Source organism: Elephantulus edwardii, unplaced genomic scaffold, assembly GCF_000299155.1.
Source record: "Elephantulus edwardii isolate Elephantulus edwardi_28Jun2011 unplaced genomic scaffold, EleEdw1.0 scaffold00121, whole genome shotgun sequence".
In the NCBI taxonomy this organism is placed as follows: domain Eukaryota; kingdom Metazoa; phylum Chordata; class Mammalia; order Macroscelidea; family Macroscelididae; genus Elephantulus; species Elephantulus edwardii.
Window position 1 is genome coordinate 5,739,218 of NW_006399871.1, and position 13,777 is coordinate 5,752,994.

The following is a 13,777-nucleotide window of genomic DNA, read 5'->3' on the forward strand; positions in this document are numbered from 1 at the left end:
GAAACAAACATGTCCCTTTTGCTGAAGGATCCTCTGTTCAAATTGGAGACTTTGAGCATCTGCATCCATAAGCATCATCCAGTCCAGAGCAAGCCATCAGGCTGCAGCGATCATCCCTAGTTTACAGTACGGATCATCTTCTCTTCATCTGGTTGGGTTCTTCAGTGTGTACTTTCAATTGTCCCACATGGAAAATCCAAATGAGCAGCCTCTCTGACTTGCCTTGTCTTCCTTGGGTCACTTGACACCAAGATTGGTCATCTTGTCTGGGGGGGAAAAAGAACAAATTTTGGTTCCTTGTTTTACAATGCAGCATAGTATTCCACTGTGTGAATATACCACAGCTTCTCTATCCATTCGTTTGTTGATGGGCACTTGAGTTGTTTCCAACTCTACTATTGTGAACAAAGCAGCAATAAACATGGGTGTGCATATATCTGCTTGAGTGGCAGTTCTGCGTTTTTTAGAGTATATTCCCAGTAGTGGAATTGCTGGGTCAAATGGTATTTCTATTTGCAACTTTTTGAGAAAGTGCCATACTGCCTTCTATAGTGGTTGCACCATTTTACACTCCCACCAACAGTGAATAAGGGTTCCAGTTTCTCCATAACCTCTCCAGCATTTGTTGTTTGCTGCTCTTTTGAATTTTGCTATTCTTACTGGGGTGAGATGATATCTCATAGTTGTTTTGATTTGCATCTCTCTTAGAACGAGGGATTTTGAGCACTTCTTCATGTGTTTGTTCACCATCTGAATATCTTCTTTGGTGAAGTGTCTGTTCATATCCTGTGCCCATTTTTCAATTGGGTTGTTTACCTTTTCTATAAATTTTAGATATAAATCCCTTATCAGACATATCATTGCCAAATATTTTTTCCTTGTCTGTGGCTTCCCTTTTTACCCTGTTGGAGAAGTTTTTGGATGAGCATAGGGACTTGATTCTTAGAAGGTCCTATTCATCTATTTTATCCTCTCCTGATTGTAGGACAAATGGATAGTTTTAACAAACAGAACTTTTATTCTCTTACAGTCTAGGAAGCTAGGAGTCCAAATTCAGGACCTCTTGTTTCCCTCATTATCTTAAGCAGCTTGCTGTCAGTGTAGTGGGAGTTACACTGCTTGCCTTCTCCTCTAAGGGCGGATCCTAAACCAGGGTCTGAACCTCAGGATAAGATAGTACTGGCGACGGCGAGAGGAAAAGACTGACATCCGGACGTCGGAGACGGGGCCCAGGCATTTCATTTCCAGAAATGACTCCTAGCCCTTGTTCATTTCCTCATTTATTCACTGCTCCCTTCCATCGTCTTATCAGATATACTCTGGGGACCGCAGGCGGGGAGCCCCCAGGTCCTAAGCAGCACAAGCAGGACACCCTCTCAGAGCCTTTCCTTTTCCTTCTCTGGGGCCGAGTCCGCTCGCCGAGAGACTTGGAAGACGCCCGCGGGACCAAATCAGCGAAGTACACTCTCTGACATGCGCACAAACGGAGGGCGGAAGCGGAAGCTCAGGGGGCGGAAGTGCGTCACTAACGGGCGCGCGCACGTCAGCTCCTCGTGGCCCTGTTATTTCTAGCAAGGGGGGGAGGGGGTGTGTGTGTCTCTTGTTTCTGTCTCTGTCTGTCTCTCTCTCCCCCTCTCCCTCCCCCCTTCTCTCCAGGCTCCTTTCTCCCCAAATCGCGGGATAAGATCAAAGCATTGGCCCAGACAACAATGGCTAGGGAATCCCCCAGGGAGACTGGATATGGGGACATCAGGTGTGGAAAGAAGACTGAGGAGGCGTCAGAACGGATCGTTTTAGCAAAGGATAATAGAGTCTTAGAGTCTATCTGCTTAAAATTGTTTTGTGAGGCTCACGGCCCTTAATTCAGATTTTTCATAATCTCCTAAATACAGGGGGGAAAAAAAATAAAATCTCAATATGTTGTTATGTACCATTCGACTCCTCTACGACTTAGTAAACAACTGCTGTAAACCTTGCGCCATCCTGTGCCATTCTCACTGACCACACTTGAGCTCACTGTTAGTCACTGTGTCAGTCCATCTCGTCAATGGTCTTACTCTTACTCTGACTCTCCACCTAAGGAGTCCATCCCAAGCCAAAATTGACGGCAACAAGTAGCATCTTTTGTGCTTCTTGAGCTTTTGTGGTCCAGTGATAAGATGCGTGCTGCCAGCCTAACAGCGGTTGGAACCCAGCAGCTGCTCCGTAGAAGAAAAATGGGCAGTCTCCTCTGGAATTCAGCTGAGTCCGTTCCAATGCAACAAGACATAACAATGACAGCTCTGATTCTGCTGTCATACACACTCTTTACAAACATGAGTTCCCATTGTTGCTATGTTGTTCAGTACCGTTCATTCACCTGGACTCATAGCGACCCTCCACTGGGTCTCTGAGGCTATCGATAATATTGGGAGATGCATACATAGTCTTTTAGTTTTCATCATTCTGTGGATTATACAATCAGAGCTCCTGGATTCCCTTAAAAAAATCCAGAAACCAACAACTCATTACCATAGCTAACCCTCCAATAGGTTTTCAGAGACAGGAAAAGACTTGGAGGGAGAATTCTCTTTTTTTCTCTCATGGAACAACTGATGGACTCACATAATCAGAGAAATGTAGTCTTCTGATTTAGTAGCTCACTTCACTAGAGCTTTGGTGGCCTAGTGGTAAGAAACTGCATTGCAATCCCAAACGTATGTGGCTCATTTCCAGGAGCTTCTCCGCTTAAGGATGGACAGTCTCCTTCAGTGCTATTTACTTCCTCTGAAAACCCAGTGACAGATCAGCTATGGGTTGCTTCTGACTCGACAGTACACAACACACAACAATCTTCCTGGAGTGTTTCTCCTTGGCTGTGAACTGGGTATTAGTAGAGGTGGCAGTTGGGGACTGTCACACTAATCTGAGTGTTAAAATCTTGTATGTCAAATCATTAACATCACATGCAAAGAAAATATTTGTTGTTGTTGTTGTTATGTGCCGTCGAGTCGTTTTCGACTCATAGCGACCCTATGCACAACAGCCCTAAACCCTGCTCTATCCTGCACCAACCACACTGCCTCTGACACACCCATCCCGATTACCCCAGTCACTGAATCAATCCATTTCATAGGGGGTCTTCCCCTCCTGCGCTGTCCCTCCACCCTCCCAAGCATGATGTCCCTCTCCAAGGACCCGGCCCTCCTGGCAACATGTCCAAAGTATGTCAGACGAAAACCCAGAATCCTTCCCTCCAAGGAGTAGCTTGGTTTAATCCTCTCCAAGATGAATCTGTTTTTTTTCCTGGCAGTCCATGGTACATTCAGTACTCTTCTCCAGCACCACAGCTCAAAAGCATCCACTCTTCTTCTGTCCTCCCTAGTCACTGTCCAACTCTCTGATGCATAACAAGCGATTGCAAATACCATGGCCTGTATCAGGTGCACCTTAGTCTCCAGAGAGACACCGTTGCTCCTGAGTACTTTAGAGAGGTCCCTAACAGCAGACTTTCCCATCGTGATACGCTTTTTGATTTCCTGACTGCTGGTGCCAAGAGTGTTGACTGTGGAGCCGAGCAAACTGAAGCTGTGAACAATCTCAATCTCTTCACCATCCATCCTGACGCTGCCAATTGGTCCAGTGGTGAGAATCTTTGTCTTCTTGACATTGAGCCTCAGTCCATACTGAAGGCTGCAGTCCTTGACCCTTCGCAGCAAGTGCATGAGGTCCTCCTCAGTTTCAGCAAGCAGGGTTGTGTCATCTGCATAACGCAGATTGTTAATAGATCTTCCACCAATCCTGATGCCACAATTCTCATAGAGCCCAGCCTCTCGGATAATCTGCTCTGCATACATGTTGAAAAGGTATGGAGACAGGATATGCATCCTAAAGAAAATATTGCTGAAGATTATTAAAAAACAGCTGGAACATTGACAGGGAACTCTCAGAAATTAAAGCTAGATTCAGAGACCTTGGAATGATATCATGGCTGATGTCAGCTGGGTCTTGGCTGAAAGTGGAGGTTACTAAAAGACATTTACTTGTGCTACATTGGTTACTGTGTAGGTCATAACAAGTCATGACTAACATTGGAAAGAATGAAAATCCCAAATCACTTGTGTGCATTGTGTGCATACCAAATCTATAGCTAGACCAAGGAGCAGTTGTATGGACAGAAAAAGGGAACACTGCATAATTTAAAATCAGGAAAAGTGTGCGTTAGTTTTGTGTCCTTTCTCCATACCTTTTCAACCTATATGTTGAGCAAATCATTCAAGAATTTGGACTATATGAAGAATGCATTATCAGAATTAGAGGAAAACTCATCAACAATCTGCTTTATGCAGATGACACAATCTTGCTTGCTGAAAGTGAAGAGGATCTGAAGACTTGGTACAGAAGATCAGACTACAGCCTTCAATATGGATTACACCTCAACATCAAGAAAACAAAAATGATCACCCCTGGACCAACAGGTAGCATTGTGACAAACAGAAAAGACTGAAGATGTCAATAATTTTATTTTACTTGGACCCACAATCTACATTCATGGTAACAACAGTCAAGAAATCAAAAGATGCATTGCACCCCAGCAATAAAGACAGCTTGTCTAGACACACACACACACACACACACACACACACACACACACACATGATGTATTGCCTTAGGAAAATTTGTTGTCAAGAACCACTCTACAAACTGTTAAAGAGCAATGATGTAATTTTAAAGACTGAGGTATAATTTTCTGCCTGTCCTCTCATCAGCCAAGGCCTCTGGTTAATACTGTTAGCTTCCAGCAGGTTTAATGTAACTCCAGGCATGAACTATGAGAAATCCAGCCTAGTTCAGAGAGCACAACTGAATTCCCCAGAGGATTATGCTGACTCCTGTCAGTACAAATGCAGGACAGTTACAGAGAGGGACAAAAAAAATCTAGAATCTCTCAATCCTGGGGCTGGCCCCATTTTTCTATCTAAGTCTTACCAGAATGTGAAAGGCCAGACTTTGGGCTTGGGAATTTGATGTTCAAACTTCCAAGTCTTGTAAGGTCTACTGATCCTATTTGTGAGCTGCGACAGGGTCACCTTTCGGTGGACTTGGGAGAAGGTTCTGTCACGACGTGGTACAAGATTCTCCCTGGACTCGCCGTCATGGCGATGTGTTTGTTCATGCCAGGAGTAGCCACCGCGAACATCCAAAAGTTCGCCAACGGTGGCAAGGAGAAAAGGGTTGCTCATTTTCCATACCAGTGGTGTTTGATGGAAAGAGATAGGAGGATCTCTGGGGTGAATCGCTACTATGTATCAAAGGGTTTGGAGAACATTGACTAAAGAAGCATTCTTCCTGTTAGTGAAAAAACAACACAGTCACCTAGCACTACTATAGAAGTCTGTGTTATGTAATGCTTACTAAAAATAAAACTACCAAGAAAAAAAAAATAAACAGATTTGTCCCTTCCTCCCCCACATAACTGCCCAGGGTGAGAATCCCAGGGCCTTTCCTGGACTGTGTTCAAAGATGGACAGGTGGTCTCCAGGAGATATTTCTCTCCTCGCCAGTCTGTCTAGTCTAACATTGTAATCAGAAGGACATGTAACATACACACACTCACTCTCTCTGCCTTCCAGAGCTGGGACTGATTCACAACTGACTCTCTTAATAGGTTTTTGGAAGCTATAAATCAGACAGGAGAAACAATTATCAATCTTTCTCCTGCATATTAGCCGGTAGGTGCTGTCATTGGGTTTGTGCCACTGCCTAGAGACTACACTGCCAGAGTTCCCTGTAATCACACTAAACTACACCTATTTCTTGGCTGAAATTACTGGTAACTGAGCTCCTAGTTTCTCCAGACCCTATGGGTACTGCCCATACCTCCCCATCCTCTGTACAAGCTCAGCTTGCTTTCCTGTTTATTAATTTGCTCCCACCTGATCATACTCTGGCGCCTTGCAGAAAATTTAGACGAGCAGGAAAATTAGGCTCTATGTACACACAGTTTCATTTTGTACTCTACATTTTTCAGTATCTTAAGAATTTACTATAATTCATTGAAATGTGATTTTTCTTTTTTTAGTGGTTACATAATATTCTACCATCTCCCTACAGTCAGACACTTTGTTCTTCTCTTCTCCACTCACTTTTCTTAAAAATTGTAACATTGTTCATTAAAAGTATTATAAAAAAGTTTAAAAACTTGTAACATTGTCATGTATATAAATTTTTGTCCAACTACTATTTTTTCATTGTCACTGCATGTTTTGTTACATACATTAGTACTGGCTGAAGGACAATTTAGGAATGTTTTTATGGGGAATCCAGCTACTCATCTTAAGGATAGCTTCCTTTGAGTACCTCAACAATTTGGGGAAATGGTTTAGATCCTGAAATGGTACTAATAGATGAAAATGGTTTAAAATGTATCAATAACAAGGGAATAAGAGGTCTCAATTCTCCTCTGGGAGGAAGAAATGGATGGAGAAGCAATAATAGAAAGCTGGACAAAGGAAGTAACCACGTAGCACACCTAATGAATGTGACACACGGAAGGACGTAGACGATCCATCCTGTCCAATCTCAAAGAGATGTGGGACCTGGAAACCCCAGGTACAATACAGGTCAGGAGGGAGGAAGGCAGCTTAAAACAAGGGTCTGTTTGAATCTGTTTACAAACAGCTGTTTACAAGCACATGCCCAGAATTCTGAGGAGGAAGGCAACAGAAACTCATGCAACAAGGTTCATTATTCTCAGTCGTCAAATATAGAAACCATCTACATGACCATGAACAAAATAAAGGCTAACAAAATGTGATTGAAAATAAAGAATAGCGCAAAATGAAACCCTTATACATGCTAAACCATAAATGAACTTTGAAAATATTATGCTGAATGAAATAAGTCAATCACAAAAAGAAAACAGTTCGATGTTTTTGCTTATATGAAATAGCTAGGAAAAGGCCATATAACACAGAGAAACTAAAACTTCTAAATTATCATCAGGGACAGGAAGGAAAGGAAAGGGGGGGGTGACAATGTTTAGGGGATACTGAGTTTCTGTTAACGGTGGTAAAACAATTTGGAATCGAAATTAAGTGACAACTATACACTTAATCATAGTATCACACCTAACAGGAAAAACCCACCCTGTATCAATGAAATGTACCAGGGTTGCATCAAATCTGACTTCTGGCGACCTCCCAACGGGTTTCAAAAGCTGTGAGCCTTTATAGGAAACTGCTCATCTTTCTCTCAGCCTGGCTGGTGAAACTGAACCAGCAACCTTGTGGTTAGCAGCCCATATAAATGTACTGTGTGACCAGGGCTCCTTGGACGTGCAAAATCAATGAAAAAAAGACTACATGTTCGTCAGACATAATTTTCAAAAATTTAAGATTTATTTTTTTTAATTGTTGAGAATGTACACAGCAAAACACACACCAATTCAACAGTTTCCACCTCTACCATTTAGGAACACTGATTACATTCTGAGTTGTATAACCATTCTCAAGCCGTTTTCTGAGTTGTTTCTCCCTCACTAACATAAATTCACTGCCCTTAAGGTTCCGATCTAATTGTCATATGCATTTTACCACATAAAGCAATTAAAAAATTTAAAACACTCCACTTTTCTCCCTAAGCCCTTATAACAGCCAAACCGCAGACAAAAATGTTACGACTTTCTTTCCCCCCGAAAGAAATGTATGATCCTCAGACAAAAAGCTATGTGCATTCTAACATTTTGAGGCTTTCGGAGAAATAGCTTGTCACACATTAGTGACCCTACAAGGGCATTTCCTAGTGAGCAAATGTGAAGGAAGTGCAAGATAATTTAGGTGACACAGTAAGACTTTAACTCAGATTTGAGAGACACAGCCTTAAACAGAACTATATAATACGGAAAAGAAAAAGAAAAGAAAAAAACAAACTCAAGAAAAACAGCTTCAAAGGTATTGCAATAAAAAAAATTGATCAGAATGCTAGGCATATCATCAAAGGACTCATCTAGAAAGAGCAAGACAAGGACACAGAAACAGGAGAGGAAGAATTAGAGGATCTATCTAGAGGTCCAATACTTGACTGACAAAGCCTCTAGAAGGAGTAGAAACAGAAAAAGTATAGAAGGGGTAAACTGCCAAGTATACACAATTTTTTCAAGACTAGAATTACCTGAGTAACTACATTAGAAAATTCCATTGAGTATGTTAGGGAATTCAGTACACCAAGATAATGCAAAGACTTTTAAAGCTTCCAGAAATTCAGGTGAGGAACACATACAACAATGTACTGATTGTCAAAGAAGTGAGAACCACTAAGAAATCAGAGATCTCACTAACATCGGTGATATCAAAAGTCATCAGCATGGTCTTATAACTTGTAGGAGAGTTAATTTCGTCCTATAATTCTACAGTCAGTGTACAGGAGTGTACTGGTGGCCTAGTAATAAGAAGCTGTGCTGCAATCCTAATTCTACACTCTGTCAAGTGTGAAGGCAGAAAAAAACATTCATATATGTACTCAAAACTCATTGCTGAAAAACAAAACAAAAAACAACAACTCATTGCTGTCCAGTTAAAGTGACTCCGTCCATTTGGCTTCTAAGTCTGTAAATCACACAGATTAACCACTTTATCCTGTGAAGTGACTGGTCAATTCAAACTGCCAGAGGTGTGGCCTCAGGGTTAATGCAACTCCCTACAGATGACATCACCCCTTTATATATATATAAACATTCAACAATTTTACCTTCCATGTACCCTTTCCCACAAGAGATATAAAAATGTGCTACAGTGCAATGAAGAAGAAATCAAACACCTCTTGAAGTAGGAAGTCCATGTAAGACAAATATCCAGAAAAAGGGAAAATCAATTGATTATACCTAACTGGATGGAAAATTTGAAAATAACTTAGGATGTGCTAAAAGCAACTCATGCAAGTGGTGGAAGACAGACAACCAGAAATGTCAGCAAGATCAGAAAGTTGTTCCCAAAAGGAACTATACTAAGATATTTTGAATATTTACATTTTCAACTTTTCAAACAAAACAATATACAAAGCATAATAGAATGCAAGGACAATCAGATGTGACGTCAGAAGCAGGAAGTTGAAAATGGGAGAATAAGGAAAGTGTACAGTCCACCACATCTGATAAAAGCAGGAAATTGAGATTCTGTCTATACTTAATAAAACTAAAAATGTAAATAGCTTCTTTCTCCTGACTATAAAATTTCCATTCCTTATAGAAACCAGAATTTTTTTTTTAAATTTTACTCCCTCATAACCCCATCATCCAGAGGACTTGAGTTTTGAGTCTAAGCCCTGCAATTTTCCCTCTATGACTGTAAGTCACTTACCCACATAAAATATTGCCATTTTTTCTTGGGGTAGTTTATCTATATACTTTCAGTGTATACAGTATATGTAACAGCATTTAGGAACTATATTATAAATACTATTTTAGATCCAGTTTTAAAGTGTCTTCACTTTAAAACATAGAGCAAAATTCTAGATAATTACATCATGCTCTTTAATACTTCTAAATGTTTCAAAGGCCCCTGTGCCAGCTTGGCCAGGGAGCAATCAGGGGTTTCTCAGAGATGGGACTTGAGACAAATATGAAAATGAGGTTAGGCCAAGTACTGAAGGTAGCAAGGGCTGTGTGGTAAAGGCACGGAGCTCAAGCACACGCCTCCAGGCTGCAGAGAAGCGTAAGCGACAGGTGACGCAGCTGGGGAGAAATGAAGAACTCAGTAAAGCATATTGAGAAATACGGAAGAAGAAAAAAAAGACACATAAAAGAGCAATGGTAACTATATAAAATATAATGAATATGAAGGTAGCTCTGGTAGCCTAGTGGCAAGAAGCTTCTCTGTAATCCCGAAAGCACGTGGTTCCAGGCCAACAGCTGCTCCCCAGGAGAAGGATGGGCAATCTCCTCCTGTGCGATTAACTGCCTCTGCAAACCCACAGGAGGGTCAACCCACGGGTTGGTTCCGACTCTATGATACACAATATATGAATGATTGTATGAGACACAAAGTACATGATAAAACACAATATATATGAATAATTATGTGCAAACCAGTAAAAAAAAAATTGAAAAATAAATCTGGAAATGACAGAACAAGGTCTGGCACATTTTGTTTGCTTTGGCACCTTGGAATTTAGCACAATGTCTGCCACAAAGCAAGTGCACATTATAGATTGTTATAATCGACAACTGATGCACAGGAAATCAGAGATTCCTTCTGGTTTCCCATCTAGGTTCCCAGGTGGTAGGAAAATGTTGTGATGGGCTGTGGAAGGGAATGAAGCAGCAGCAAAGATTTAGCAGACTGTGTCTAGACAACATCCTTAAGGGATTCCCCAGACTGATCTTTGTTTTTATTCCAATGTCACCGGCAATTAAATATTATACCTTCAAGTAAGACCCTAACATTATATCCTAGACAATCCATGGGTTGGTTCCAGGGAATTTGTTCAGCTCCACAATACACACAGAACCCTTTTCGCAATGCCCATTTTTCAGGGAGAGGCTCCACAATTCCCATCAGGTTCTCCACGGGGCTTGTGAACCCCAAAATGGTAAGGATGGAGGAGGAAGTGTAGAAGGAAGATTCTGGAAAGGCAAGAAGGGGAGGAGAGCCACAACAGAGGAGCACCAAGCTTTGATCTAAGACACCTCTTTCTGCACTGTGGTTGATTGTGTGGAAGAAGTCTCTCCCCCATCCTTCCAAATCACCTGTATATGATGTCACATATCATCATCATGTCCCTGTGTTCCACTTCCACACAACTGTTGGGCTCACTGGAAGATAGAAATGGCTTTTTGACTCTGCTCCTGTTAGGAGGCCCTCTGACCTGCTCCACTAGCTCACAAATTCTTTGTGAGATGAACTAAAAGATGGATCACTTTTGGCAGTTTAAGAAATGAGGCTTCAAAGTTCCATCCACTCCTAGCAAGACCACCAGGGGAGAAAGGAAGTGACCCACAGGGACAAGAAAAGTGAAGGCAACTCTGACACTGAAGGTCAGTCACACCAGACCTACTTGCAACCACAAAGAAATGGGTGGACTTTGAGGCCTCGACTTCATTAAAGTTGAATTCTGATCTATTTAAGAATCCTCTAGACTCATATGATTTGTGCTGGATTAAGAGGGAGGGACAGAAATTGAAACTAGGTGCAAGCTTGTGCAAATCCAGATATGCAGATGAAATACAAGGTCATTTTGTTGAATAAGGAACATAAAAGTATGTTACCCACAAGCTGGTTTGGTACCTTCAAATAAAATACAAATGAAAAAGTAAATTTGGTCTTAAAATCTTCACATGTAGTAGACAAAGGGCACCTTCAAGTGCCAATCATTGCAGAGTTAGTTCCCTGTTCTTCAGAAACTACAGATAACAAATTGTCATTTATATCCTTATACTGGGGCCAGCCCTACTCCACCGGAATGCACAAGCAGTGGCTCCTAAACTTTACTGTACAACCTGTAACCACACAGAATTCTTAAACAAACCCCCCCCCCCAAAAAAAATACCTCCAACACTTGAGAATAACATTTGAGAATGAGCATTTTAAAGTGTCCTGGGGAAGGGGTGGGTTAATAGGAAAGTTCCAGTGTGAATAACAATATATACGAACTTTGTAAGTAAACCAGTATAAAAGAGTTTGTTGGGTTTTGTTTTTTTTAAAGTGTTCTAGGTAGCTCAAACCTGGAGCCAAGATTAAGAATCAATGCTTTAAGGCAAGGTTTGGTTAAGCAATATGCTAACCTATTGTTGCATCACAAGCACTTGGTTAAGCTTGTCTGAACTTACCCATGGAAATCTTCAGTCAGGAAATCACATTCATCAATAGATGAGTACTGAGTGAGGGGCTATGACAGAGAAACTGGAGAGCTTAGTGGTCAGAATGCCAACAAGTATACCTTTAACCTCTAGGTAACTGACGTTACAGAACTATCCAGACGTTTCAGACCCCTCTCCCTCAGTTCTAAGCTCTTTATCTCCACCCTAGACACAGCGGGACAGGAACATAGATGCTAACTATTATGGTTGGTTAAGGGCCTGGGTCCTTTTGTTTCCCAGCTTTAAATCCTTCCAATTTCCTGTATATATGCCTACAATTTTAAGAGTAAAGCTGGGTAAAGAAGTTACATGTTTTTGGTAAGAGGGTTTTTTTTGGGGGGGGGGGATTTAGGAAATTAACAAGCATTTTAACATATCCATTATGCGTATCTCTGTGTTCTGTAAATTGGAAGATATGCTGTCTGTTACTAAGTACTGCAAAAATAATTGTGACAATAACTGTACAAGATGTTTGCAAGGGAACTGGAACAGATTGCGTATCAGCAGGCAGATACAGCCCTCAGAAAAAAGTCCTGCATAATGAGACACTGGACGGAGGGAAGAGATTAAAACTTCAGAGATCAAAGGTCAAATCCAAGATTGCTGCTTTCTGGTTACAATGTCTAAGACATATGATACACCCCATGACTCTCTCCCTCTCACTGCTGTCAAGTCAGAACCGATATATAGCTGATCCTCCAGCGGGTTTTCAGAGGCTGTAAAGCACAGGAGAGGAGAATGCTTTCTCCCTCGAAGCAGTTGGTGGATTCAAACCAACAGCTTCTGAGTTAGCAGCACAACTAGGCTGCTTCTTAACCACTAAGCTATCAGAGCGAGCTCCCTCATCCCATGATTGGTCATTACATACCTCCTTCTAAGGTTCCCCAGTACATGCGGGTGGCTACAGCTACAGACCAGAGAAGAGAGAAATGGAAGGGCTTCAACTTGAATATGGACTTGCTAGTGATATTGTTACGTGCACACTCTCATGTAAATATGTGCATAAATCTTCAGTGCTAGAATTACTGGCAATGATTCCCTGTGACGTCAACACTGGGTACCACTTCTCTACACATGAAAGTATACACCAAAGAACAAAGTTCTGTATTAAAAAAAACAAGGCAGTATTATTATATAACAATACCTATTGCATAGTGTTATACATTTTCTTTTTTCAGAGTAAAGGTTTAATGGCAAGGTTTTACTCAAAGGAATAAAGGTTTACCTTACTTTAGCCAATTTTCTTCACATTTCTAAAAGTTCCCATATCCCAAGAGTTCTAACTTTTCAAATTAAAACAATTAAGACCACAAGGCCCCACCCTGCCTTCTCCGTCCCTTCCTCTCGTACCCCTCTCTGGCCCTCTCATACTGGGAAGACCGCCCAGAAGATCAGATCAATACCCTGACTTTAAAGGGCGTGTATGAGCGGAACGACAGCAGACAACTCCAGCAGGACATCTGGCACGTTTTATTCTTCAGCTTCTATTTGAGCAGGAAGCTGGCAGTAGCATTTCCTCCCCACAGAAGGTGGTGGTATTTTGGGAGTAAGATGTTGGGAGAGTTGCCGATCTTAGCAATTGTTCTCAGTCCAGGTACCTTGGGGGCCAGTGTATGGTATTCCCAGCAGTCCTGAGAGCTCGGGCACGTAGCCCAGGGAATGGACAGAAGAGACTGGTCAGAGGTCCCCAGAGCTTTAGCACAGGGAGGTTTAGGAGGCCTGCACATGAGGGAAGAGGCTGGTCCAAACTTTTATTCATCTTAGGAACAGTAGATAGTTTATACTATTCTGTTTGATCACTTAAAAAAAATACAACTATCTAGGGAAGAAGAAATTTAGGAAATGTTGCTATGTGGACTGTTGTACAATTGCTACCTCACATGGTCTCCTTAACTAAAAATGCTGGAACACAGGGTCAGAGCTCCAGAATTCAACCAGGCTGAC